General features: G+C 39.9%; 1 long non-coding RNA gene across 1 annotated transcript in view; it reads left to right on the top strand.

Annotated features, from left to right (window-relative positions):
- Window positions 1-2,764: 2,764 nt before the first annotated feature.
- LOC123615339 (uncharacterized) overlaps window positions 2,765-25,727 on the top strand; it is a 38,960-nt gene continuing 15,997 nt past the window's right edge. Inside the window, exons 1-3 of the long non-coding RNA XR_006722907.2 lie at window positions 2,765-2,901; window positions 3,805-4,048; window positions 5,952-6,025. This is a non-coding gene — a long non-coding RNA (uncharacterized LOC123615339). The remainder of the gene's footprint in view (window positions 2,902-3,804; window positions 4,049-5,951; window positions 6,026-25,727) is intronic.

Genomic DNA, 25,727 nt, shown 5'->3' with positions numbered 1-25,727 from the left:
GTGGAAACAAAGAAGATTAAGCTATTATGGAGAATTTTCTCCTGAATAATTCGTATCATTTTTCCTGTGTAAAACTGTTCATTCCCCCAACCCCAGATGTGAACTAAATATTGAAGGTTCATTACATTTCTTCTGAATATCAGAATTCTGACCATGATGTTAAGTTTGGGAGCAGGATGAGTTTTTAGTGTCCCAATAAACAGGATGTAATAAACATTTTTATAAAGGGACAACACTTTGCCATGTACTTCAAACATTTTTTAAAACATTTTTTAAACATTTTTTAACATTTTTTATTGAGTTAGTCATTTTACAGTGTTGTGTCAAATTCTAGTGTAGAGCACAATTTTTCAGTTATACATGAACATACATATATTCATTGTCACATTATTTTTTTTTTGCTGTGAGCTACCACAAGATCTTGTATATATTTCCCTGTGCTACACAGTATAATCTCATTTATCTGTTCTGCATGTTCCTGTCAGTATCTACAAATTTTGAAATCCCAGTTTGTCCCTTCCCACCCCTATTCTTCAATACTTGAGGAAAAGTAACTTACAATCTTAGCCTAATTATGCATGCCTCTGAGGGTAAACAAGATCCTCTTTCCAAATCATGTTTTAGTAAAAATGATCCTACTCTCAACACCCTCAATTTTATTTTATTTTTTTAATTAATTTTTTAAGGGAGTTATTGGGCATTGAACCCAGGACCTCGTGTATGCTAAGCAGGCACTCTACCACTGAGCTAGTCCCTACCTCCCCCCAATTTTAAATCAATGAAATTTTAGTTTTCGTCACTTTGTTGATAAATTTCTTCCCCTCTGGAAACTTTCCCAGTGAGCTGACTTTCGGCAGGATTTGACTTTGCGTTGACCACGTTGAACGCTGAGTCCTCTTACTCTGTAGGGAATGAGGATGTGAGAGCCTATGGCCAGGGAGCTGCTGTTGCTCAAGCCTTTCTGGTGCAGGAACCCCTGGACTATTTACATGTCCTTGACCATTTGACTTGTTAGTCTCCCTTGTCAAGTAACTCATCTAGAGCCTTGGATAGTTCTTCTGTCATTTTCCTGGCTTAAGATTCTATGCTTTCTCATCTCTATCAAATATAGGCTTGAAACTGTGCAGAGAACAGATGGAATGCTATTTAAATGTCCACCACTTTATACTCATGTCCTCCCTTCCAACAGATACAAGAATCCCTGGCTTTTTATGGCAACACATCCACAACCCTCATCTTCTTGTCCTTCCTTCCCACCCTCTTTGCCCTTTAAAAAAAAAAAAGTCTTAGCTAGACTGATAAATTTTTAGAGTATCGTGCTCTGCAGTGCCTTAGCTGGAGGGTTAAGAGAAGAGATTTTAATTACTCATGTATTTGTTGGGTGTCTACTGGATACCAGCTACTGAGGTCAACTGAGGTTGAGTTTTGCATCTTCAAAATGGCAGCAGTAGAGCACAGGCTGAAGCAAAGATGTTCTGACTTGGTGTGCAAACATTATTAGAGATGACTTCACAGTGGCAAGTTGGAATAGAGCACTTGGGACCTGGCTAGTGAGGTCCCGTAAGCTATAGGAAAAGCACAAAGTTGTGCCCTTCAGTGAAGAGTGACAGCCATCCAAGAATGGGCGACTCTTTCAAGACTTCCTTCAGGAAAGAAAAAGGAAGTGTCTACTGGCCAAGGCAGTTGTTCACCTGGTTGAAGAGGCTTCTTAATACAAATTAAACCAAATCATTCAAGAAGACAGATGAGGGCTGCTGAGGTGGTGGGGCAGATTGGCTTGAAGTTTCTTTTTACTTATATTGCCTCAAATGCTAAATACTCATGAGGTATTTACCATGTGGCAGGGTTTATTTTCATCCTTTTACAAGCTATCGAATTTAAACTTCATAGTAACCTCTTAAGGTAGGCGTTCAGTATTATTTTTCAGGCGGGGAAACTGAGATGCAAAAAGCATGAGTATCTTGCCTAGATTCCACAGACTGAGAGCCCTTCACCAGCAAGTGGGGCTCCTTGGCATCAGATTACCTGTGCTACAATGTGAGAGAAAGTGCAACATGTCCTCTAAAAGTTAGTTTCCTAGAGATTAGGGTAATCTTGTTTGCTTGAACATAGGCACTTAGTCATATAATAAGGGGGAGCGCACAATTGGTTTTAATGTGCATAGACATTTTCAGGGAATTAGCTCAGAATCTGGAAACTTTTCTGCCTGTGAAGCTCTTGTAGGTGGTTTTGCTCCTCTAGAAAAACTCATACTCTAACGTTTGCAAAGCAGAGCCTTTGGGCTCCCCTGGGAGAGCGAGAAGCAGTTTCCTCTTAAGCTGATTGAGTGAAAGCCCCAGCAAAGTGGCATTTTATAGAAGAGGCTTGATCAAAGCCAGTAAAGCTGAGTATAATTCCTTAAATGTATCTTTATGTAAACAGGGCAGACTCAATTCGATTTAAAAATAACACAGTTGAGTAAGTGAAACAATTGGAGATATGCATCGGATTCAAATCGAATTCAGCAACGGCAACAAAATTATCTGATGAGGGAGATTTTGTGTCACATGTTCAAAGCTGGCTTTAAGTCCTTAAGAGGTATGAAAATAATCAAAGTGTTTTCTTTGCTCTTAGCTGTTTTGTGAAAGAATCACAAATGGTTAAAACGTTTATGTTGATCAGAAACCACAGTTGAGAAGCGAAAAGAAAGTGTTTCTGTGCAGAAAACAGGGAGGGAGGGGACTCCATCTGTTATTCTAGCCTGTCTCAGAATTCTGAAGCTCTTCCTGCCTCAGATCCTGACTTCAGGCTGTCGGAAGCTTCTCGGAGAAGAGTGTGCCTTCTAACGTGAGGAGAATCAGAATTGGATTAGGGATCCCCAAACTTTGATCATCTTCATCACCTGGAGTGCTTTTTTTAAAGGTACAGATGTTCCGGCTCCTCCCCTAGAAGTTCTGATTTTGCAGGTCCAGATTGGAATCTGGGAATATGAATTTGAACAAATCTCCCTAGATGGGAGTCTTATAATCAACCAGGACTGGGAACCACAATCTAGTGCACACATTTTACAGAGGAGTAGGCTGAGGCTTGGCAAGGATAATTTAATTACTCAGTTTCTATTCTAGAGGTGAGCTGAAGCTGGAATTTCTTTCCTCCTCCTCTCCCCCCTCTTCTTCTCTTCTTCTTCCTCTTCCCCAGCCTCCACCCCCTCCCAGCTTCTGTGCTTTTCTCAAGTCTCTGAGTACATATGCATTGGTCAGTTAGGGTTGAGCGTGTGTGTGTGTGTGTGTGTGTGTGTGTGTGTGTGTAAGGATGAAGACCTATCAGAGGAAGATGCTAAATATTGGGCTATTCATTTGACATGTGGTCAGATGAGTAAAAATCTCTGACTCTTGGAACAAAATTGTTTATCCTGTGAAAATATAATTGTTTAGCACACAATCTTCTGGGAGAAGTAAAAGTACACACACACACACACACACACACACACACACACACACACAAGAAATAAGATACATTTTCCAAAGAGCTGTTCAAGAATACATTAAATTTCCTTTGTCGAAGGCTTGCAATTATGTAGAAGAGTCATGATTAACATCTTAGAAAAGATAATTAGACAAGATAGTAAAAAATCATCCTTTTACTTACATTTCCCTCCACAGTGCATTTTCTCTCCATTGGATTTTGCACTCCTTGAGGTCAGGGACTGTATCTTATTCCCACTTAGATCCCTGGATGCCTGATTCAGTGTCTAACATATAATAACGATCATAACAATGACTTATTGAACACTTACTTAATTTTCAAAATAATCCTATGATACAGGTGCTGTTGTAACCCCATCTCACACAGGAGGAAATAGCTATGCAAACACCGTCTGGTTTCTCAGTGAGCGCAGAGGAAGGACCACCAGTGGCCTGGGATGGACAAGAAGAGGTTCAGGACGAGATGGGAATTTTGCCAAGGCTTGCGGGGTGAAGATAGGTTAGATGAAGACAAAATGGAACAGGATGATGCCTGGCAGAAAGAAGGATTCCCAGTCTACTTGAGAAGATGGGAAGGAATCAAGGTGAGCATGCTTGAGAGTCGGCTGCAGGATGTCTCCTGGGAGCAGGTTTGGGCAGAGAGGCAGTGGGAACTGCGATTGGAAAGGTAGTTTGGGATAGACTCGTGGATGGCCTTGAAACCTGGGTTGAGAACCTTGATTTTTATTCTGTCCACATTGAGAAGCTCCCAAAGGCTTTGAGCAGAGGCGCAGCGTGCTGGAAAAGTGATTATTTAGGATGACCGTCGTGAGTGTGGGGAAGTCTGAGGCATCAGTTTGAAGTCCCTGTTCAAAGAAAATAGGGACATAGGGAAGAAGCACCAGTTGAAGGGGATAAATTCATCTTTGCCTTGATTGGGTTGGCATGCCCACTTCGGGTGGCTGTCTCTAGCCAGCAGTTAGAGCTATAGGGCTGGAGACAAAGACATGGAATGTGGATTTTTAAAGTTGATAGGAAATGAGATCTCCAAGTAGGAGAATAAGAGAAGGAAGAACAGAGGGTCCAGGACCGAATCTTGTGCACCTCATATATTTGGGAAGCAAATAGTTAACTGGAGTCTGGCATGTAATAAACTTTTGTACTTTATTAAAAAGTACCTTCCTGTATATGATTAGCTGTTTAATGTGTTCATCTCTTATGTGTGTGTTTATCCAGAGAGATTTTTTTTCCCCACCAAGCTATTTGCCCTCTGAAAGTCTTGCAAGAATCTCAAATTTAATACTATTTCCCTAACTAGGCTTTTCAGTTTCCATACTTGTCTTGCGTTCGATGTCCTCTATTTCTAGCGACATCACCCTATCTTTCAGGGTCAAAATCCCTGATTCCCCTTTATATTCCGCTTGCTTCCAAGGCCCAAAAGGTTAATTTCTTTGTACTACTTGTAAGTGCCCACACTGCAGGGCTTGAGTTCAGCCCCCAGTGCCTCTACCTGGGGATGTTGCAATCACCTCTTAATTCATCCTCCCAAGTTTACACTCTCCTCCCTCTAATCCATCATACACGCTGCTACCACCAGGTTCATCTTCTGGCATCTGATCTTCTGACTCACCCATCCCTCCCTCTTAAAAACCTTGCTCAGACTGAATTTGCTGACAGTAGCGGTTTTGTATGTGGTCCCCCGAATGAAATCTTGTCCAGAAACTCCAGTATGTCAACTAGATGAAAGCAGTCTGTTCTTGTCGCACCAGGAGAGTATCCTGGATCTTTGCCCATTCTGTCTTCATAACACGAAGGACTCAGCAGAAGAGATTTTGAATAAATGCCAACTTCCTAAGCCCCATAGTTGTGGCCCTCTGAAATCTTCTCCCAACTTACTTTTCCATCTTATTTCCCATTGGGGCCAACTATGTCCCCTACAGTTGAATCAAAGGGAACTGTTATTTCCATATTCTCTCTCTCTTCCCCCACTTTGTATCCTTTGCTCATACGAGTAGAATTCTCTTCTGTTTAGAGTAACCTCTCTTCATCTGCATATATCCAAATGCTGTCTTTTAAGACGCACCTCAAAAGCATCCTCAATCCATCCCCTCTTATTTCTGAGTGAGCTCCTTTCTCCCTAACCCCTCATTGTCCATTATTTGGGCCTCTCTGAGGCACGTATCACTTTTCTGTTTTGTATTAGAATTATTTAGTGTCAATTTTCTCTCCCTCATAGACTGCAAAGTCCTGGAAATCAGGGTAATTGATGGATTTGCCCTTGTATTCAGGGACTGGGACACACCTTGAGCTTGTTGCTCAGTTATTTGCTAAACAAATACCAAGTTTGTGAGCATCTTGAAGGAAGGGATGAGGGCTTCATCATTACTGTGCGTTTCCCATCATGCACTGAGAAGGGCTGGGCTTACAGCAGACCTCGTATTGAGTGTATAAAACTGGCAGCCATTTTATTTTACTTTGCCACTGTAATATGCATTCTTCCCTTTTCAGATGTCTTTTGGAAGCCAGTGATGGGAGACCCTCTGGAGAGCCACAAAAGAACAATTTGTTCATCCAGCATGGAGGTAATGGGAACAATATTGGTTTCTCCATTTTGTTCGTGGCATTCGTAGGCTAAAAGAGGTAAAATGCATTTCAGACAATTAGAGGCAGAATCTTAGAATGCCTTTCTTTGTTATGCCTCTTCCATCCTAGATCATCTTTCCAGTAAATATTTTGTGGCATGTTCCCCTTGAGGTCATTTACTGCATGTCACTGTCTTTAGGGCAGACCTTCCGAAGGGGTCTGGAAAGGATCCAAACTAAGGGTTTAGAACTTTTATAGTTATGCATCTCTAGCGAGGTGTATACAGGGCTTGAGTTGAAAGAGCCCGGAGGACTGTGGCAATAAGCTTCTGGGGAGGGCAGTGGGACGTCTGAAGGAGTAAATTAAAGTACCAGATGCCCTTTATACTGCTCAACTTCTCAGCGTGAGTCATTCCCAACTTCCCAGCTTGGGTCACAAGTTTATCTTCTCTAAGGGCTGAAAGCAGTCACAGCAGCGGGGAATGATGGATGGAGATTTTTGGAGGACGGGTGTGCACGGAAGATCTGTTGGGGTCTTGAAATTCCCCAGGAGGGTTCAAGAATTTCTCGTGGCCTAAATTCAGTCAATGAGAAGAAAAGGTGTTGGGGGAGGTCGGACATAAATTGTTTGACTTAATTGCATCCATTTCAGTATCTTCTAGGAAAACTTGATTGGGACTGTGAACTAACCAGGGGGAGATTTTGTGATCACAATATTTTTTTAATGAAAAAGAAACCACATAATGAATTATTTAAATTAAATGCAAGCTACCAGTCCTCATTTGTGTATTTTTCTCATAAAGGCTTAAATCTCTTAAAGCACACAGGCTTAGAGATGTGCCTATTCTGACGTGTTCCTCAACTCTTTTGCAGTCGGAATTGCCCCGAGTTTTCCATTGAGAAGAGAATCAGGTAGTTTTCAGTAAAAACTCACTATATCTTTTGAAAATGGAAACAATGTGCATGTTTCTGAAGATTGGACATTTTAGTGTCATTTCTTTGGTTATAATATTCTCAGTAATCGTATGTTGGCCCATTCTTAGACATCACAATCTAAGAATCCTTAAAAAGACCTATGAAATGAAATAAATGAATCTTGATTTTAGGTGGAATTCAAAGATCTCTTAGCATTTCACAGAGAATGAAATCACAGTGTTTATCTCTAACACTGAATATGCCTTATAAAGCCAAGATTAACCACATGGTTTCAGAGTTTTATTGCTTGGTTTCAGTTTCAGCTTCTCCACTAATTTATCTGTGTGACCTTGGTCAAGTCATATAACTTCTCTGTATCTGAATTTCCTCATCTGAAAATGAGAGTAAGAACAGACTGTGTTCGTATTAGTCAGTTTTTCACTACCAAAGTGCTGTGTGACAAACAGCTCTCCCTCCAATCTCAGTGGCTTAAGACCATGGATAATTTTTTCTTTCTCAAAAGTCTGCAGATCAACTGCACAGCTCTGTTCTAGGCTGAAAGGTGGGTTCAGTTCTACTTCATAGGTACCAGGCTGAAAGAGAAGTGATTCTTGGAGGAGGAGGAGGTCAGAAGCACATGACAGTGAACCTGAACAAGCCCATTCAGAGCCTCTACTTGCATAAATTTACATCTCGTTGGTCAAATAAATCATATGGCCAAGTTCAACCTTGAGGGAGTCAGAGTGAGTAGCTGTTCACCTCGCCTGTCTGGATTTGAATATGGCCTCTGTCATTTACTAACCTTGCATCTTGATCCCTGTGCCTCAGTTTCCTCATCTGTAAAATGGGAATACAGGCACACCTCGTTTTATCTTAGTTCACTTTCATGTGCTTCACAAATACTGTGTTTTTACAAATTGAAGGTTTGTGGCAACTCTGTATCGAGCAAGGCTATGGTCGTCATTTTCCCAGCAGCATTTGCTCACTTTGTGTCTTTGTGTCACACTCTGGTAATTCTTGCAATATTTCAAACTTTTTCATTATCATTATACTTGTCACGGTGAACTGTGATCAGTCATCTTTGATGTTACTACTATGACTTGCTCAAGGCTCAGTTGATGATTAGCATTTTTTAGCAATGAAGTATTGTTTAATGAAAGTATGGACACTTTTAAAGACATAATGCTTATGCACACTTAATAGACTACAGTATAGTGTAAGCATAACATTTACATGCACTGGGAAACCAAAAGATTTGTGTGACTCACTTTATGGTGGTATTTGCTTTATTGTGGTGGTCTGGAACTGGACTCATGATATCTCTAAGATATGCTTATAAAATAGTGTCTTTCTGATAGGATTGTGTGTGTGCATGGAATGATTTAATATCTGTGAAGTTCTTAGAAGAGCTCCTAGAATCTAATAAATTCTCTCATGTACACATGGTCTTACCAAGGCCAACCCCACGTGGGTTAAGTCTTCATGCATCTTTGCATCCTTGTACTCCACGTTCTTGGGCAGAAGAGTTTCTTTTATGTTGCCAGTGCTACTTTGGACAACTCCATCTGATTGTGTTGTCAATCCAGAAGCATCTAACCCAAACCTCCATCCCTACATGGAGTCAGTTCACCAAAGTGTCTGGTGTGAGGGGGAGGAGTGAGTTGCTAAAACAGTGAGATCAACCTTCCGAACCAAACAGGGTAATGAGAGCTGGCCCCACAGAAGATATGACTGCTAGGAAATTCTGTACCGTGTTTATACAAAACCAAGCAGGAAATGTTTGCCAATGGAATAAATAAAGGCATCTTCTGGTTACATAATGTTTTGTTGTGCCCCAGTTTGAGGCTGTTTTGGAATCGTTGCTTGGTCTAAGGTTTGAAGTGTGGAGCTCAGAGTGACTGTCTCCTCTTTTGTTTCCTTGCTCTTGATACTTGGAACATCGTTCTTCTCCAGTTCCCCAAGGTCTGAGTTAAAGTTGGACCTGAATGTGACTTCGTCACTTTGCTTGAGACAGCCCTCATGCTCTCCTTTGTTTCTAAACCTCTGACCCAGGGGATAGATTCAAAACGGGTCAGGGTTATGGGCTGGGATTGATGGGGCTCAGGGCCAATTGTTCCATGTGCCTAGAGAAAGGGGAGGATCTATTGTCACTAAAAATGCTTGCATTTGTTGAAATTCCAGTATGTGCCAAACATTCTGCAAGACATAGTCTTAGGTTCTCATAAACGTGCAATGTAGGCTATTCTGATCCAGAGATGTAGTGTGGTTTTTTAAGAAATGTGTTCTAGCTCAGGAGCTAGCGTCAGCTAGCGCCCACATCCCTGCTTTCTCTGCTCTATTACACTGCCTTTCCTGGAGTAGAAATTAAAGCAAATATTTCAACTCAGTTGCCTAAGTTTCCCTGTGTAACCCAGGAAAACAAAGTGTTTTCTCACCTGGAAGGAAAAGAAATATAGTTGTAAAAATAATCAAAGAAAATCTTCATGATTTGACAGAATTTAATTTGTGTAGACAAGCACATTTATGACAGCAGGTTTTGAACTTCTTACTACCTTGAAAAGGGATCAAAATTCCCCACCCTACATTTCATAAAAGCCTTTACTGAGTGCCTGCTGGATGCCATGTCCCATGTTAAGTCCTAAGGGGCAAATACAGCAAGGTGCAAAGTCGTTACATAGCTCTGACAGATCAGGGAACTTCGTGAAACCCATTTTGCTATCTCAAGCCTTGATTTGTTTAAGTATAAAATATTAGTGTTCAAGAGCTCTCTGAAATTCTAGGCTATGGTGAACTTGGCTGAGCGTTAGGCCCTCAGAGAAAAAAACTCTACTCTCTGGTCTCTTATCTCCTGGGGAAGCTCCTATAGTTCATTCAGAACTTCTGGGAAAGTCAAGAAAACATATCCATCACTCTGTTTCTCTAAAGTACCCCTTAGGGTCCAGTGGGGCCAAAGGAGAACCATAGAAAAAAGCAGAAGTAGAGGCTGCAGTGGTTTCTGACATTTTCTGGGCATTTGATATGGCTCCTGCACTATGATCAGTGTGTTACTTGGACTGTCTTTACTCATTGAGTCAATTAGTTCAATGATTTAGAACAGTGCATGGTGCAGGTGAGTGAATCTAGGAAGTTGAGGAGAGGGATAAGTGTTTGTGAGTGGATGGGAAAGGGGGCTTAATTTGGGGTGGATAGCTGGCTGCCCAAGTGGTTAGAAGTTCACACTGCGGGGGGTGGGCAGGATTTCTTGGTTGGAAGGCCAGGGACCTGCAATTCAGTCAAAAAATGGTCTATGCTACTCGTCTTGAAGCCTCATTTGCTTGGCACACACATTGTTTTTGCTTAGTTTGAATGTTTATTGATTGGGGGATGTCTGTTGGTAGAGATTGTAGGGTCTGATTCCATCCACATGGCTGTTCCCTGGTGCTGTCACTTGGCTCCCAGCAGACCCTCTTTGTACCAGGAGTCCGTGTGTCTGAAATTCCCTCACTGAAGGCTCATTCATTAGTGCTCTGCCCTTTCCCTGCAAGTTTGCTTTCTCTAAATTTATTTTTTTCTTGAGGATTAATGTACATTCAGTGAAACATATCTTAAATATATAATCTGAGTTTTGATAAGTATATATTCCCATCGATTGATTCACCACCACTCAAGATTTAGAACATTTTTCATCTCCCCAGAAAGTCCTGCTTTTTCTTCCTTCCTAGTTAATCCCTGCCTCTCTTCCCACTCCAAGTAACAACTGTTCTGATTTTTTTTGTGCTCTAAAATATTTTATTTAAATTTGGCTTGGTATATGGTGATCCAAATTAAATGATCTTCTCCAGGGCCTGAATAATTACTCAACCATCTACTTCCCTCTCTGATATTGTGTCTGATAACAAAATAAATAGTTAGACCATGATAAACACAACTGTTCTGATTTTGATCACTATAGATTAGTTCCACCTGTTCTAAAACTTAATATACATGGAACCAAACCATATGTACCTTTTGAGTCTGCCTTCTTTCCCATGGTGTAATGGTCTTGAGGTTTTGCCATGTTACTGTGTATACCAGGAGTTTGTTCCTTTTTATGGCTGAGTAGTATTCCATTGTATAAGTATACCACAACTTTTAAAATCCATTCTTGCTGATGGACATTTAGGGTTGTCTCTAAATCTTGGCATTATAAACAAAGCTGATATGAAGTCCACATGCAAGGCTTTTGTTGGTACACACACTTATTTCTCTTGTGTAGATACAGAGGGGAACTGTTGGGTCAGAGGGCAGGTGTATGTTTAACTTCACGAGAAACCACCAAGCAGTTTTCCAAAGCAGTTGTGCCATTTTACACTTTAACTCAAGATTTTCTCTCAAAAGATCAATAGTGCTGCAAGGGAGATCTTTGTACTACTTTCTCTCTGACCATCAATTTCCCTCTCTCCCTCCCTCAATTTCCCTCTCTCCCTACCAAATAGATCAATTAGCCAATCTGAACATGAGGCAGGACTCAATTAGCAAACATTCCCATCTCTGATTACTTTGTGTTTTTTATTCTCTAATTCATCCTGTCAAAAAATTATTCTGTCAAAGGGTACAAATAAATGAAAGGGTGAAGTCCAAGGAGAAAGCAGCAGCTAGCATCATACTTAATGGTGACTATGGAATGCTTTCCCTTTAAGATTGTGAAAAACACAAGGATGTCCACTCTTACCACTTCCATTGAGGCTGTACTGGAGGTCACACCAGTCCAGTAAGGCAAGAAAAAGAAAAACAGGCATAAAGATTGAAAGGGCGAATACCACTCTTTATTTACAGATGGCATCTTTATCTATGTAGACAATCCTAAGTAGTCTACAAAAATATGCTAGAACAAATATTAAGCTCAGGAAGATTTGAGTACTCAATGTTGATGTGTGAAATCAATTGCGTTTGTGTATCCAACAGCAAACCATTGAAAAATAATAAAATATGTCATTTACAAAAGCATGGAAAAGCATAATACTTAAATTTATTTTTAACAAAAATGTGCAAGAGTTGAACACTTGGAAAAATATAAAACAGTTCAGGGAGAGAAGACCTAAATAAATGGAGAAATATACCATATTCATGGATTGGAAAACTCGATACTGTTAAAGTCAAAATGATTTCCAGAAGGAGGTGGTAAACATTTTCTGTAAAGTTCCACATAGTATACACTTTAGATTTTGCAGGTCATGTGATCTTAACTGCAGGCACTCAACCCTGCCTGCGTAATACAAAAGCATAGACAAATATGTACATGAACAAGTGTGGCCATGTTCTAATAAAACTTTATTTACAAAAACAGGCTGTGGGCCAGATCTGTCCCTCTTCTATTACCCATTAGCTGAAAAATGAGAAGTAAGACCAAATGGTCTCAAGATTTCCTTCAGCTTTCTCTTGGAAAAAGAGAAAGGGTTCTTTCCTCTAACTGTGCCAGATAAAGGGAGTACAAAATAGCTTACATTACTGTTTATTTGACTACTTATTCTCTTGCCAACCTCGTCTTCATATATAAAATGGTGAAAATAAAGCCTACTTGATAAAGTTGATGAGAAGGTTTAGTAAAATAACGTAAAGATATAGCAATCTAGAACAATGCCAAGCTCATTCAGACATTCACATCCTCCACTTCATAACCCCCATTTACAATATTTTCCCATTTGTTTTAGGGGTTGATGTTTCATATGCTATTTTCAGTCAAGCAACTGAGGCTTCAGATGATAATCTTGTATGTGTCTGGGGAACCCAGCCTTTGGAAGTTCATGCCTGCAGACTGGGCCAGCTGCTGTATCACCATTTTGCCATGTGAGGGGCTGGGATTTTATCCCCAATAATCCCTCCTGTACACTCGCAGGTACCAGTCTCTGGAAGATCTGACTTTGATCTCAGTGGTCAAAGTGAAAAAAGAGTTAGGAAGACTTGGGGTGATGGCTCAGAAACAACCAGTGCTTAAGCTCCTATTGCCTTTTTAAGAAGATGTGCTTCTTATTGTAAATATTATAGTTCAGCCTCCCAGCATAATCCCAAATACTGTCATCTCTGGGAAAAGTTGACAAGCGGTGAGGACTTAAGACCTTCCATCTGTTGGGAATAAAAACTGGTAGATGTACAGGAGTTTCCCCTCACCTTATACCATTGGACAGCTGCTTCAGTGACTTTTCTTTCACTTTCTGGTCTTGAGCTGCCTAAAGATGAGGGTGGGTACGCTGCTTGCTTCAGCCCTGCCTTGGATGGCATTTGTCTCGCAACTTTCCCATGCTTGTTTCGACAGGGAAAAAAAAAAAAAAAAAAAAGCGAAGGGATTGACATATAGCTGCCCTGAGGCTGGATTATCACTGAAATAGACTTCTTCAAATAAAAATAAGGGCCATTTTTGCTTGCAGGGCCTTGCAATGAAACACAGTTAATAAAAACTGCATGGGAAACTCACATTGCAGCTATAAAAAAAATTAAAAAATAGAATTCTTAGCTAAAGTCAGCAGTGATTGTTGGCTCAGGGTAGGAATTAGGGAGGAAAACATTCTGAAACTCATTGAAAGTGAAGAGGGAAGATTTATTACCCTTTATCCATTTGTTTAACCCTTCAGAAGGAAAGCTAGAGTCACACTTATTTAGAAAGTGATGAAGTCCTGGTTTTTTAAGAGTAGGACAGGCCATGTTCCCCATATGGATAAACTACTAAATAGAAAATCGGGCTACTTAACTTAAAAACAAAAGCACGCACCCCTCCCCCTGGAAAACTGCTCCAAAATAAAGACTTGATTAAAATCATCGATGAAAATGTTTCCTGTTCATTCTTCCTCTTCTGTCAGCCTCCATCTTTGTGTGGGTGTATCTGATGTCTCTGAGGTTGAAGACTGTGTATCTTTCCAGTCTGGAGGGTGGGGACACCTCTCATCACTCTCCAATCCTCAACCCCAACATCTTCATCTGGAATATCTCTTGGAGCCCTGGAGAGATGGTTTGTTTCTAGAGCGCCCCACTGGGCAGAGGTTTACCCTTCAAGAAGAGAGATTCCAGGATCCTTCCAGCCCCAATGTGAGGTACGACTGAGCCATCAGGAAGTGGTGATTGATTATCTGAGAAATTCCCCATCTTTCTGCATTCAGGGTTCGCCAAAGCCATTACTCTAATGGGAACCTAAGGGCTCCATTAATTCCCACTTAGGGCTACAAACGTGAAAAATCACAGCATCTAGACAAGTGGGCTTTTAGCTCCTGGTTGCTATGGGAGAGTTTATAAGAATATTTAGAAGTGACTCAGGGTCCTTTCTTTCTCTCCCCTTAAAACCTATAAACTCTGGTCATTTTCACAGGTTTTTGCTAATTAATGCCACCACTGTGGAAATGGGGGCTGTTCTGCAAACAAGCTGCAACAAATGGGATTTTTATTGCTGGTGGAAAAGCCTGGGGAGTAATTAGCAGATCCGCAGAGATCCCTTGACTCTGGGCATCTGCATGGTAATGGCCAACCCTGGAGATCACTCAGGGAAATGGGGTCGGAGTTTCCACCTTGGAGCGCATTTATATTGTCAGTTACAGCCTTCAAACTGCAGTTGGACAAATGTGGGAAAATATTCGGTGAAATACTAGACAAATGAACCTGATGTGGACCAATCTCAACTAGGAAAACTGGCTCTGCTTTGCTAAGCGCTGTACAGCAGCCAAGACTTGCAAATGAAATATTTTGATATCTCGTTAAACTCGAGTCCCCAGAGAGGCTCTCTCACACACACATGGTTGATGAGGGTCCCCCTCAAGGTGCTTGGGGGGGAGGAGATTACAGAAATGACAGACTTCAGGGGATCTATGAACTGGGATGGGAAAATAATTACATTTTTGTTTTCACTAACCTCTAATTGGAATTTACTACTCCTTCCCATTTCAAATGTGGGCAACAAACCACAGGGACATCACCTGCATCCGTGATTTGGACACAGCATAAATCAAAGATGTCTTTATATCACATTACAGTGTTGCAGATTATCTCCAGATATCATTTATGCTCATCATATCTTTGAAATTATGGGAGTTATTAGATCTACTGCTAGATAATATTTAAGGTGTTACTAACGGATATGCATATATTCTTATATCACATATTTTAAATTATGTTGAGCATTGTATTTTATGTAATTCATTTTTTGTAATTGTATTTTCTCTTACTCATTTAAAAATATCATTTTGAGAAGAGGTCATAAGTTTTATCAGGCTGATTAAGGCACTTAAGAACCCTTCCTTGCCCAGTTTCTTCTATTTACAGCTGAGGAAATTGAGGCATTTGGTGAGTGACAGAGAAAGAGCCAGAACCCCACAGCGTGTCTGGTCTGTTCCCACCATTGTAGGAATCTGCAGGAGAAGAGCATACCCTTGGTTAAAAAAAAAAAAAAAAAAAAAAAAAAAAAAACATGGAACACTTCCCGAGAAGAACGTTTTTAAACCTAGGAAGTAGGGATGATAAGAAATTCCTGAGGCTAATCTTAGCCTGGGAATTTGTTTTCAAATTCAAATATACTTTCCTACCTTCGTTTTAGAGTGAGGACATTGCCAAGTTAAGTACATGTCGTTATTTTTTAAAAAAATCAACACAGAGGCACAATGATTCAGGCTATTTTTCAACCGTTGCACAGAATACATCATTTGTTACTTTCTGCACCCTAGCAGCAGTTTTATCTCCTGAATATTTGAGGGGAATTGAAATGAAAATTTTAATCTGTGAACACAACAACTGTGAGCAACAGGAAACTGGGTGTTAGACTAGTCTCTCGGCTGGAATGAGTAAGGATAATTTGGATTACCAACTTCATGTATTATCTAGAATGAGATGCATTAATGATACACATATGTGTATATATGTCTCCACTAGTGGAAAAGACAAGAAGTAAATTTATTTCAACATCTCTTATGAAAGTGTGAGCTAAGCCTATACACCTGGTGTGAACACAAAGGTGTAAGAAATTCAAATAAATTCTCTTTCTCACAGTTCAATTGGAGGCAGATTTTCTTAAAGCAATCGACCTTGACACATTCTGGTGTTCTAAATTCATAATTCATGGAATTGCAAAACCTTAGCATGTAAAGAGATCTTATATATCACCTAATCCAGTAGTTCTCAAACTTTTAGATCTTTCAATCATTGTCTTTTTTTTTTCCCCCTTGGCCATTTGTCAATGTGACATGTGAATATATTCATTCTTTTTTTTTTTTTTTTCTGGCTGTAAATTTTTTGTGTGTTAATCTTTCATTTAGAAATAATTTCAGACTTTTAAAAAAGTTACAAATGTAATATAAATAATTTTAGCCTACTTTCATCCAGACTCTCCAAATGTTAATTTTTTTTTATAATCACAATAAAATGATCAAAATCAATAAATTAACATTGATATTAGATCTTATTTAAACTTCAACAATTATCCTACAGCTGTCCATTTTCTGGTCCAGAATCTAATCTAGTATCATTTGTTGCAGTTAGTTTTTAATCTCTGCTATTCTTTTCTAATTGGAAACATTTCCTCAATCTTTCTGTCTTTTGTGACTTTGAACCTTAAAGAGTTTTGGCTGGTTATTTTGTAAAAGGTGCCTCACTTTGGGTTCATCGGATTTTCCCTTGTGATTTTTTTTAGGTTATGCAGTTTTGGTAGGAGTGCCACAGAAGTGAGATTGTGTCCTTTCTTGTGCACAGTATCAGGAGGCACATGATGTTGATATCTCATTATTGATATTAACTTCGATCATTTGGTTAGGGTGATGTCTGCTGGATTTCTCCACTATAATTAATAAGTATTGTATGGGAGATACTTTGAGGCTATATAAAAATCCTATTTCTCATCATACTTTCACCTACTAATTTTAACTGATGATTCTCACCTTAAACAATTACAAGAATACTTTATTACACTTACTTTATTGCACTTTGCAGATATTGTGTTTTTTACATATTGAAGGTCTACGGCAACCAGTGTTGAGTGCCTATTGGTGCCATTTTTCCAACAGCATTACTCACTTCGTGTCTTTGTGTCACTTTTTGGTAATTCTTGCAGTGTTTTAAACTTTCTTCTTCTGTTTGTCATGGTGATTTGTGTTCAGCGATCTTTGATGTTGCTACTACAACTAGCTGAAGGCTCTGTTGATGATTAACATTTTTTAATAATGAAATATTCTTTAATTAAGGTATATACAGTTTTTACTCATAATGCTATTGCACACTTAATAGACTGCAGTATAGTTTAAACATAACTTTTATATGCACTGGGAAACCAAGAAATGTGTGTGACTCATTTTATTGTGATATCCACTTTGTTGTGGTGGTTTGGAACCGAACCCACATTATCTCTGAGGTCTGTCTGTATTAGGTTTATATGAGAAAGAAGCAGTTTCACTCTACAGAAGATTCAATATTTAACATGAAATCCCAAATTTCCTTTTCTTGAGATTTAGATTATTGTTCCTAATTACTCACTCATTGCATCACTGAATTCCCTTCTGTCACTGTTTACCCAAAGTTATAAATGCCACGAGCATGTGACAGTTATGAATGTGCACACATAGTAAATGTACTTGAAAGGCAGGTGTGGTAATTCCTGAAGGTTCTTGTTGGATTTCAAGTACTTAAAAACACAGAAAAACGTGCAAAGTGGATTCTTTTGTGCAAGAATGTAATTTGATTACACCCCATGAGTACAGCAGAGCACAATCATTTATACCTTCAAGGCCACAGATTCCTAATAACTACACACAATGTTGAAAGAAACCTTCCATGTGTCAAAAACATAAGCTTCGTGCTGTACTCTAATACCCATCAAGGTGAGCTGGCCCAAGGATAGAGAGGGAAGGTTGTGATGGGGAGTAATATGTCAGAATTTCACTCACTACTTTGGAATGGGCTATGAGACTTTGAGATATACCCGGGCCTCTACCAAAAAGAGAAGTGTCTGGCTTCCTTGTTCTGGAATGCCTGGGGCCAGCAGGTGAAAAGACCCTACTATGGGGCTATCCCCCCAAACTGTGAATGAGAATCAGCTTCCCACAAGAGTGATATTTTTCAGGGCTGACTCCTTTAAAAGAATGGATATACAAAATAGAAATGTTAGTGTAGGAGGGTTCATTTTTCTTTCCCAAGATACCAAACAAAACCTCATGAGCCTAACAAGGTTATTTTATTTCACCTTAACTTCATCAGAAGCCATCCCTACTTATAAGCCCTTCCGTTCTGAGAGAACTCAAGTGCTGGAAATGTCAGCCTCCACCATCTTGCATCAGTTTTTACTGTCAAAATTCCTTCTTGACATCTACCTGAGAAACTGCTTCAATAAAAACCCAATCTTTTAAAAGCTAGCCATGGTAGTAGACACGAAGCTTGTTTCCTGAACTGCTCTTCCTAATAGTGTAGTAAGAGCTTCGGATGAATTTTAAAGTATGTTGATTAAGTGTGTGTGGACACAATACTGAGACAGAAAACAATTTCTAGATGACAGACTTAAGCCGATTTTAAGATTGCCTTAAAACCCAACAGGTCATGACAGCTGAGTTTGGGGAAATGTAACAAGCCGAAATTAACAGGGCTGTATGCAAGATGGCTCATTTGGACCAGAAATGATCAGCTGGCATAAATACAGATCAAAGAGGAAGCAAATGGACAAAAACAATACAAAACAAAACGTTGATTTTGAGTTTTCTTTGCAAATAAACCCATGCTAAAAATGCGGAGTGTCTAGAAGTATAACTTTTACAGTCCGTTCCTTGGGAGTCCTTGAATGTGGAATCTAATGATCTATAAGTGAAGACCTTGACCAAAAGGCTGGGGGGCCTTGGGCCCGGTACTTAGTGGTCTGGTGAGGAGGGTGGCAGCAGCCCTGGTTTTCTTGGTCAGTGGAGTTGTGTGCTGTTTATTAAGTACGACTTTATCCTAAGCTTCAAAACCTGTTGCCTATTTTCTTACTTATGATAATCTTTCAGAAATAAATAGGTTTTTAAAAATAAAATACTGACAAAAACCAAAAAAAAAAAAAAAGAAGAAGAAAAAAGGAATGAGAAAGAAACAAAAAAGTCAAAGAAGATTCTGAAAGAAAGTGACCAATTTGGCATAAAGAACAGTAGTTGAATTAAACTTGTGTTATGGAAAAACATCTCAGATATTCTGGGTATAGGAAGTTTGATTCAATGATATTGAACTAGAGAGGTAGGTGGCATATTTTTCATCAAATAAACATTAACAAATATTCTCCTGCTTTGTAATCCCCTGTGGTTAGTGCCAAAGATACATGCTTATTTTGGAGAAAAACAGAATCTGAATATGAAGGAGATTGGGGGGGGGGCGTTGTTTGTTTTTGCACTTTGCCTACCCTTTGGTCTTGTCCCAGATCCACAAAACATTCAACAAGAATAAGGAATGAGAAAGGAATAAAAGAAATGTGAGTTTCAGACATTGAAAACAAAATTATGGTTACCAAACGGGAAAATGGGGGGAGAGAGGGATAAATTAGGAGTTTGGGATTAACAGATATACACTACCATACACAAAATAGATGAACAATAAAGACTTACTGTATAGCACAGGGAACTATATTCAATGTCTTATAATAACCTATCATGGAAAAGAATCTGAAAAATTATAAATGTATATATTACTGAGTCACTTTTACCTGTACACCTGAAACTGACACAACATTGTAAATCCACCATACTTCAATTAAAAAAAATTAAAAACATGCAATTGTGGAAATTAAAAAAAAAAAAAAAGAAATGTGAGTTGAGAGAATATTAGGCAGGTTTTCTGCAGAATGTGAAGGGAGTCCATTGCCTATATCCTGAACCCAATTCTCTCCTATTTCCCTTCCCTGTCAATACCTCACCTTTCATTAAGGCTGTCCAAGGAGACTCATGCAAGCTTGAGACAGAAAATCAGTTCTGAGCTTGAGATAGAAAATCGGTTGTGAAGATGAACTGACAACACGCTAGACAATAGAGAAGTAATTCTTAAGCAGGAAGCTTCCAGCAAGGCAGCTGATTCAGATATCTGCGAATGAGGTGTTTAAATAGAAAGAGGTTGCCTATTTCTTTAATGATTTTTGATTTTGGTTTTGAATGCCCTGAAGAGGCTTATCCTTGCTCTGCCTCAGTCCCTACAAGAAGTGAAGCCGTGAAGCCACTTAGAACCAGCACGTAAACTGCTTCTAAATGATCAGAAACCTCTGGAGTTTTCCGCTTCAGCTCACTGTATGCCTTTAAGCAACAGAGATTTAAAAGTCCTGAGATTATAGGACCGTAAAAAGACACATTTACATGTGGTCACATGCAAGGTTTAAGACTGGGAGTGAACCACAAAGGGAGGGCTTTGTACAAGCACAAAAATACAAGCTCCATTAATGACACAGCAGCTCTAAGAGGAACACGAGGAAAACACCCAAACTGGGGTCTCCTCTGAGCCCCGGGTGTGTGTTCTGGGGCTGCAAGGCTGCATGCCTGCGACCCCCTGCTCTTTTCCATCAGCTCCTCCTGGGGCCTTCTGCAGCCACATAAAATGCAGCTAGTAAAACAGGTTTCCGTGGGAGGGAGACTTGGGAGTGCCTGAATTTCCTTCTTTTTTTGCTGAACAATTAAGCAACAAAAACAGTCTGGGAAAATAGAAGACGTTTCAGAGCCCGCCATGCATTCTGCACATGCCGAAGAGGGGGAATTTTTGTAGCCTTTTGACTCCTAATCCTGTGTTTACTTGTTGGCTAAGTGGAATTAATTTATTTGGTCTTACAGAGTGTAGGCTTTCCTTCCCTCCGTGAAATTTCTCTTCTCCCTCCTCAACCAAAAGAACGACAGGCGTATCGTAGATGGTTGAAGATAGCTTGGGGAATCTACTGTTATTTGATTGGAAGAAATGGTCTTAATAAGCTAATTATTCAGTTAATTCAACAAGAAAAGATATTTTATGGCTCATGGGCTACACCTCGTGTGGGACATGGATATCTAGTGAACAAGATATTCAAAGACAGAGACATGTGGGGCGGGGTGGGTATAGCTCAGTGGTAGAGCACATTCATGGCATGCATGAGGTCCGGGGTTTGATCCCCAGTACCTCTATTAAACAAAACAAAACAAAATAAATTAAAAATATATTTAAAAATTGAAATACTACAAAAAAAAAGATGGAGACACATGAATAGACACTCATGGTCAGTGTGGAAAATGGACATGAGTTTCATGTGAGGAAGGCCATTAAGAGGACTGGGCTCTTACCCACATTTGGGGGCTTGACAAAGGTTTCTTGTTGAAATAGAAACTGAGGCCCAGAGAGTGAGAGGTAGTTCATCAGGTAACAAGGGGAAGGAACAGAGGGCAGCAGAGGTGAAGGCCTGACTTTGGATGAGCACTCAGGATGTACAAAGCAATAAGCGTGTTTACCATCACTGAGGTTGTAGGAGCTTGAGATCACATCCCAGGAGCAAGAGATGGAGGTGTTCTCCCTACCTCGGTGGTGTCAGGGTTGGGTGGTGGAGGGACCTCTGCTTCCCCTGACACATCCCCATCACATCCCGATGGGCTGCGTGGACCCATTACACCTCCGTCAACCATGCATTATCTAGACCTTTTCAACTGTCTGTTTTGTTTCTTTAAACTGTACCCATTTGGGGATTCATACATTGTTGGGTAAAAGAAACTCAGCTTGAAGTAAAGAATGAAAGAGGGTTCATTTGTTCTGTTATGTTGGGAATAGGGGAATAATTTGGTGTCTGCCTTATCCCCACCATCTGAGCAAATCTGAGAGGTTTGCCTCCAAAGAAATCTACAGAAATATTTGTAGATTAAGACACACTAAAGGGCAGGGAAAATCACCCAGCAATCCATGTTCCTTGACCTCTCAGAAGCCCATTATCAAGGCCCCCAGGCTCCAAAGGGTCATTTGCCTTCCCAACATATCACCCTCATGGGGTAAATGTTTGATAATGTGCTCATTAAACATTAATGCGTCAAACAAGCATGAACACCCTTTTTGACACAGGGAGGAAGTTACAATCATGGAATCTTAAGCATCAGCAGGCAGGGGTGCATTTGGAGTAGGGAGAAGAAAGGCCCTTCTTAGATCACATGGCCCAGATGGAAGGAGCACTGGATGTTGGAGGGAGCAGATGAGGATGCACGCCAGACCTGAGTTACGTGCTGTGCTGTGTGACGTTGAGTCAAATCAAAATAAATAACGTGTGTAATGTGTTTAGCACACGGCCCAGCAGGTAATGAGCACTTGGTAAGTATGGGCTGTTATTATGAGCTCTGGAGTCCGGGCTATGTGTTAAAGGACATTCAGTAGTGAAACTGCAGCCATCTTGGGTTGCTGTGGTGGGTGAGGATGTAAGTTGTATCGGGAATGTCATGAGGGGCGGGCAAGAGGGAAGTCCATTTTCCACTTGTCCCCAAGGTCAGATGGCATGACACAGAACACAGGAACCAGGAGAGTGAGTAAGTGAGATTGTCCTAAGTCCACATTTACTTAGGGCAGCCCCTACCTGACTACTGCAGAAAGATCTGGTGTGAAGCCAGCTAAGCAGCTTGTTGGCTTCAGCTTGCTACTCTCACAAGACTTGTTTCTTTCCACATGTTCCATAGATTCCCAGAACATTTATGATTTGAAAAGGCTGTGCACCTGCAAGGTAGTACTCTATTGTTACGTATCCACTGGTGAAGTGGTCCCTGTAGACGGAACATCCTGGGTACAACTCAAGCTCTTCCCTCTCGACTCCTTCCCGTTTTGAAGCACATATTTATGTTTACTGACTGGGACTGGTTCTGGAGCCCAGTCTTCTCCTAGTTCTCCTACTTGTTCTTTGCCAATATCGAAAATTTTATTGAGGCTATCCTGGGAGACCCAAGCAGTGGTAGGAAGAAAACGTAATTTGGAAGTCAAAATGGGAGATGATGGAAAAACAGGATCTAGTACAGAAATTTAAATGAAATGCAAATGGAGGGGGTTGAGTCACAGAGCACTGAAGTGAGTTCTGTGTGCATTTGATAATGATGTTGCTGTCCAGTGGCTACTCATGGTTGGTGGTTATATGGTGGTTACATGTCCATGGCCCTCATGGTTTTCGTGGAGTCTTTGTGGTGCTCCCTCAACTCACACTCCTTGTATTCACTTCTTGCCTTTTATTCTTGTAGCTGAATATTTTGTGTATATGGGACAGAAATAAAAATCTGAGGAGGCATCATCAGAATGGTGAAAATGAAAAAGATGGAAGATTCTGACTGTTGGCAAGGATGCCAGACATTGCTGGTAGGAGTATAAATTGATACAATTCTTTGGAAAAATGCTTGGTAGTACTTACTAATGCTGAACGTAAGCTACCCTAGGGCTCAGTGAGTCTACTTTTATATATGTACTCAAAAGAAATGTGTAAGACAGTCACCAAAAGACATGCAGCAGGATGCTCAAGTACCCTCACACTGAAATTCCCCAGATGTCCGTCAGCAATAAAATGCATAAAGTGTGGCATGTTCACAAAAGGGGGTACTCTACAAGACTGAGAGTGAATGGTCTAATCTTAAATGACACCCGTCAATACAGTTAAATCTTAAAAATGTTGAACAGAAGAAGTCAGATACAAAAAAGAACACTGTATGATTTTAGTCATGTGAAGTATAAAAACAGCCACTACTAATCTGCTATTTAAAATTAGTACAGAGATTATCCCTGGAACTTTAGCAGTCAGAAGAAAGCATGGCCAGGGACTTCTTGTGTGTGGATTGTGTTTTGTTTCTTAGTCTAGGGTGTTGGTTGCAAAGGTGTGCTCAGTTTGAAAAAATTAATTGAACTGTATGCTTAAGTGTATTTTTCAGTATATTATATTTCAGTATAAGTTTTTAAAACTATATTGGCAAGATTAAGTTTATTATATCCACCACCTTCACCTCTCCCATCCTAGACACCATTAGCAATTTTTGTGTAACCAAGCTGGCCAGCTAGTCAACCAGCTACAGACAATTCCTGCAGTCCTTAAATTTATACAACGTTTCAGACATAGAGCATTTTTACATCATTATTTCAGGATGGTATAGTCAATGCCTTCCTCTAAAAGCTGAGGCTATGATGAGGGGGCTTTAGTTAATCTTAAATTGCTAATGTAATCCAACTGAGCTATAGGTGAGATTTCATAAAGTAGCAAAAACTCTAAATTCACAATTTAGAGTGATACTTTTTAAGAAAAGCATATTTAAGTGAAGTAAGCTAGAAAGAGAAAGAAAAATACCATGTGATATCACTTATACGTGGAATCTAAAAAAAGGACACAAATGAACTTCTTTACAAACAGAGACAGACTCACAGACATAGAAAATAAACTTATGGTTACCGGGGGAGGGAGGAGGTGGGCAGGGAGGGATATATTGGGAGTTCAGAATTTATAGATGCACACTATAAAGTACATAAACAACAAAATCCTACTGTATAGCACAGGGAACTATATTCAACACCTTGTGATGGCAATGAAAAAGCATATGAAAAGGAATATATATATATACACATATATATAATGAACATATATATATATATGTATATAAAATGAATCACTGTGCTGTACACCAGAAATTAACACATTTTAAATTGAATTACTTCAATTAAAAAAGAAAAAAAAGCATACCTACAAAGCAAAAGTGTACTTTTAAAATAATTTTGAACCCCAGATTTCATGTGGATCTCTTAATACAGAGCAAAGAAAATTAACAAAATAAGTCTTAAAAAAGCTGAGCCTAGAAATATCACCCACATAGGGCTATCATAAATACTCACCAAGATCTTGCACGTAGCTGCAGTTCCTGGCACTGGCAGGCACTCCGATTGGTGGCAATCCTGAATCTCTAACTGAACTTGGGATCAGAGGAAGGAGGAAAAATGAACAACCACTGAGTAAGCATTACATGCCAAACGTTGCTCATAAATTCATAAGCTGCTATATAAGTCACGGTATTTAATCCCCTATCAACCCTGTGGGGTAAAAATGATTACCTCCATTGTCCGGATGAGATAAATGAAGCTCAGAGAGCCATTCTCCGACGACAGGCTGATATTTGAAGCCAGGCTTGCTTACTTTCAAAGTTTATTCCACAAGAGCACATCACCTCCCAATTAGGTAGAAAACTAACCGCGTTGTACTTTAATTTCTCTAAACATAGAGGTTTCCTTCTGAGGTAGGAATCATCTCCTCAGCTGGTTTCCTGAGGACCCTTTTGCTTGTTGAATTGACTTAGTGGTAAAGTAATTTTTGAATGAAGTGGGCAGAGGGATCCGGAGAACAGCAGGGAAGTCTCCGAGGACCTTGTGATTTGGGGCTCTCACTGCTGGAGTTGTTATGCTTTGCAGTCATTGCATATTGAATAAATAATTCCAATTTCCATGGGGTGGGATGTCTGGGCCCTCCAACTTTTGATACTTGTTGACTTATTTTATCTGGTTTATCAGATTAGCAACTAAAACACACTTTCTTCTTAGTCAAGAGTTTCCCCAGGGTATATCAGAAAAAGTGGTTGATGCAGATTTGTTAATATCCGCTTCCACCTCTGCTGAAAGGAAAATAATAAAAAGTCCAGGTACTGGCCGAAAATAACTTTAACTAAAATAGGTCCAGAAGTGCAGCTCTGGTCCTCACAACCAAGACCAAGATACGATGTGGTCTACTTTCTTTGCAAATTAGAACTTTGCCAACGTCTGTTTTGGCCAGATGCCCCTGACAGCTACATAGAGAAAGGCTTGGGAAGAAGATGGGGCAGAAGGACCAGTACATGTGGTTCCAAGTATCGTCCTAGACACC

This window comes from Camelus bactrianus, chromosome 19 (assembly GCF_048773025.1).
Source record: "Camelus bactrianus isolate YW-2024 breed Bactrian camel chromosome 19, ASM4877302v1, whole genome shotgun sequence".
Lineage (NCBI taxonomy): Eukaryota > Metazoa > Chordata > Mammalia > Artiodactyla > Camelidae > Camelus > Camelus bactrianus.
Note: the sequence above shows the minus strand (reverse complement) of the source record. Positions and strands in the feature narration are given on the sequence as shown.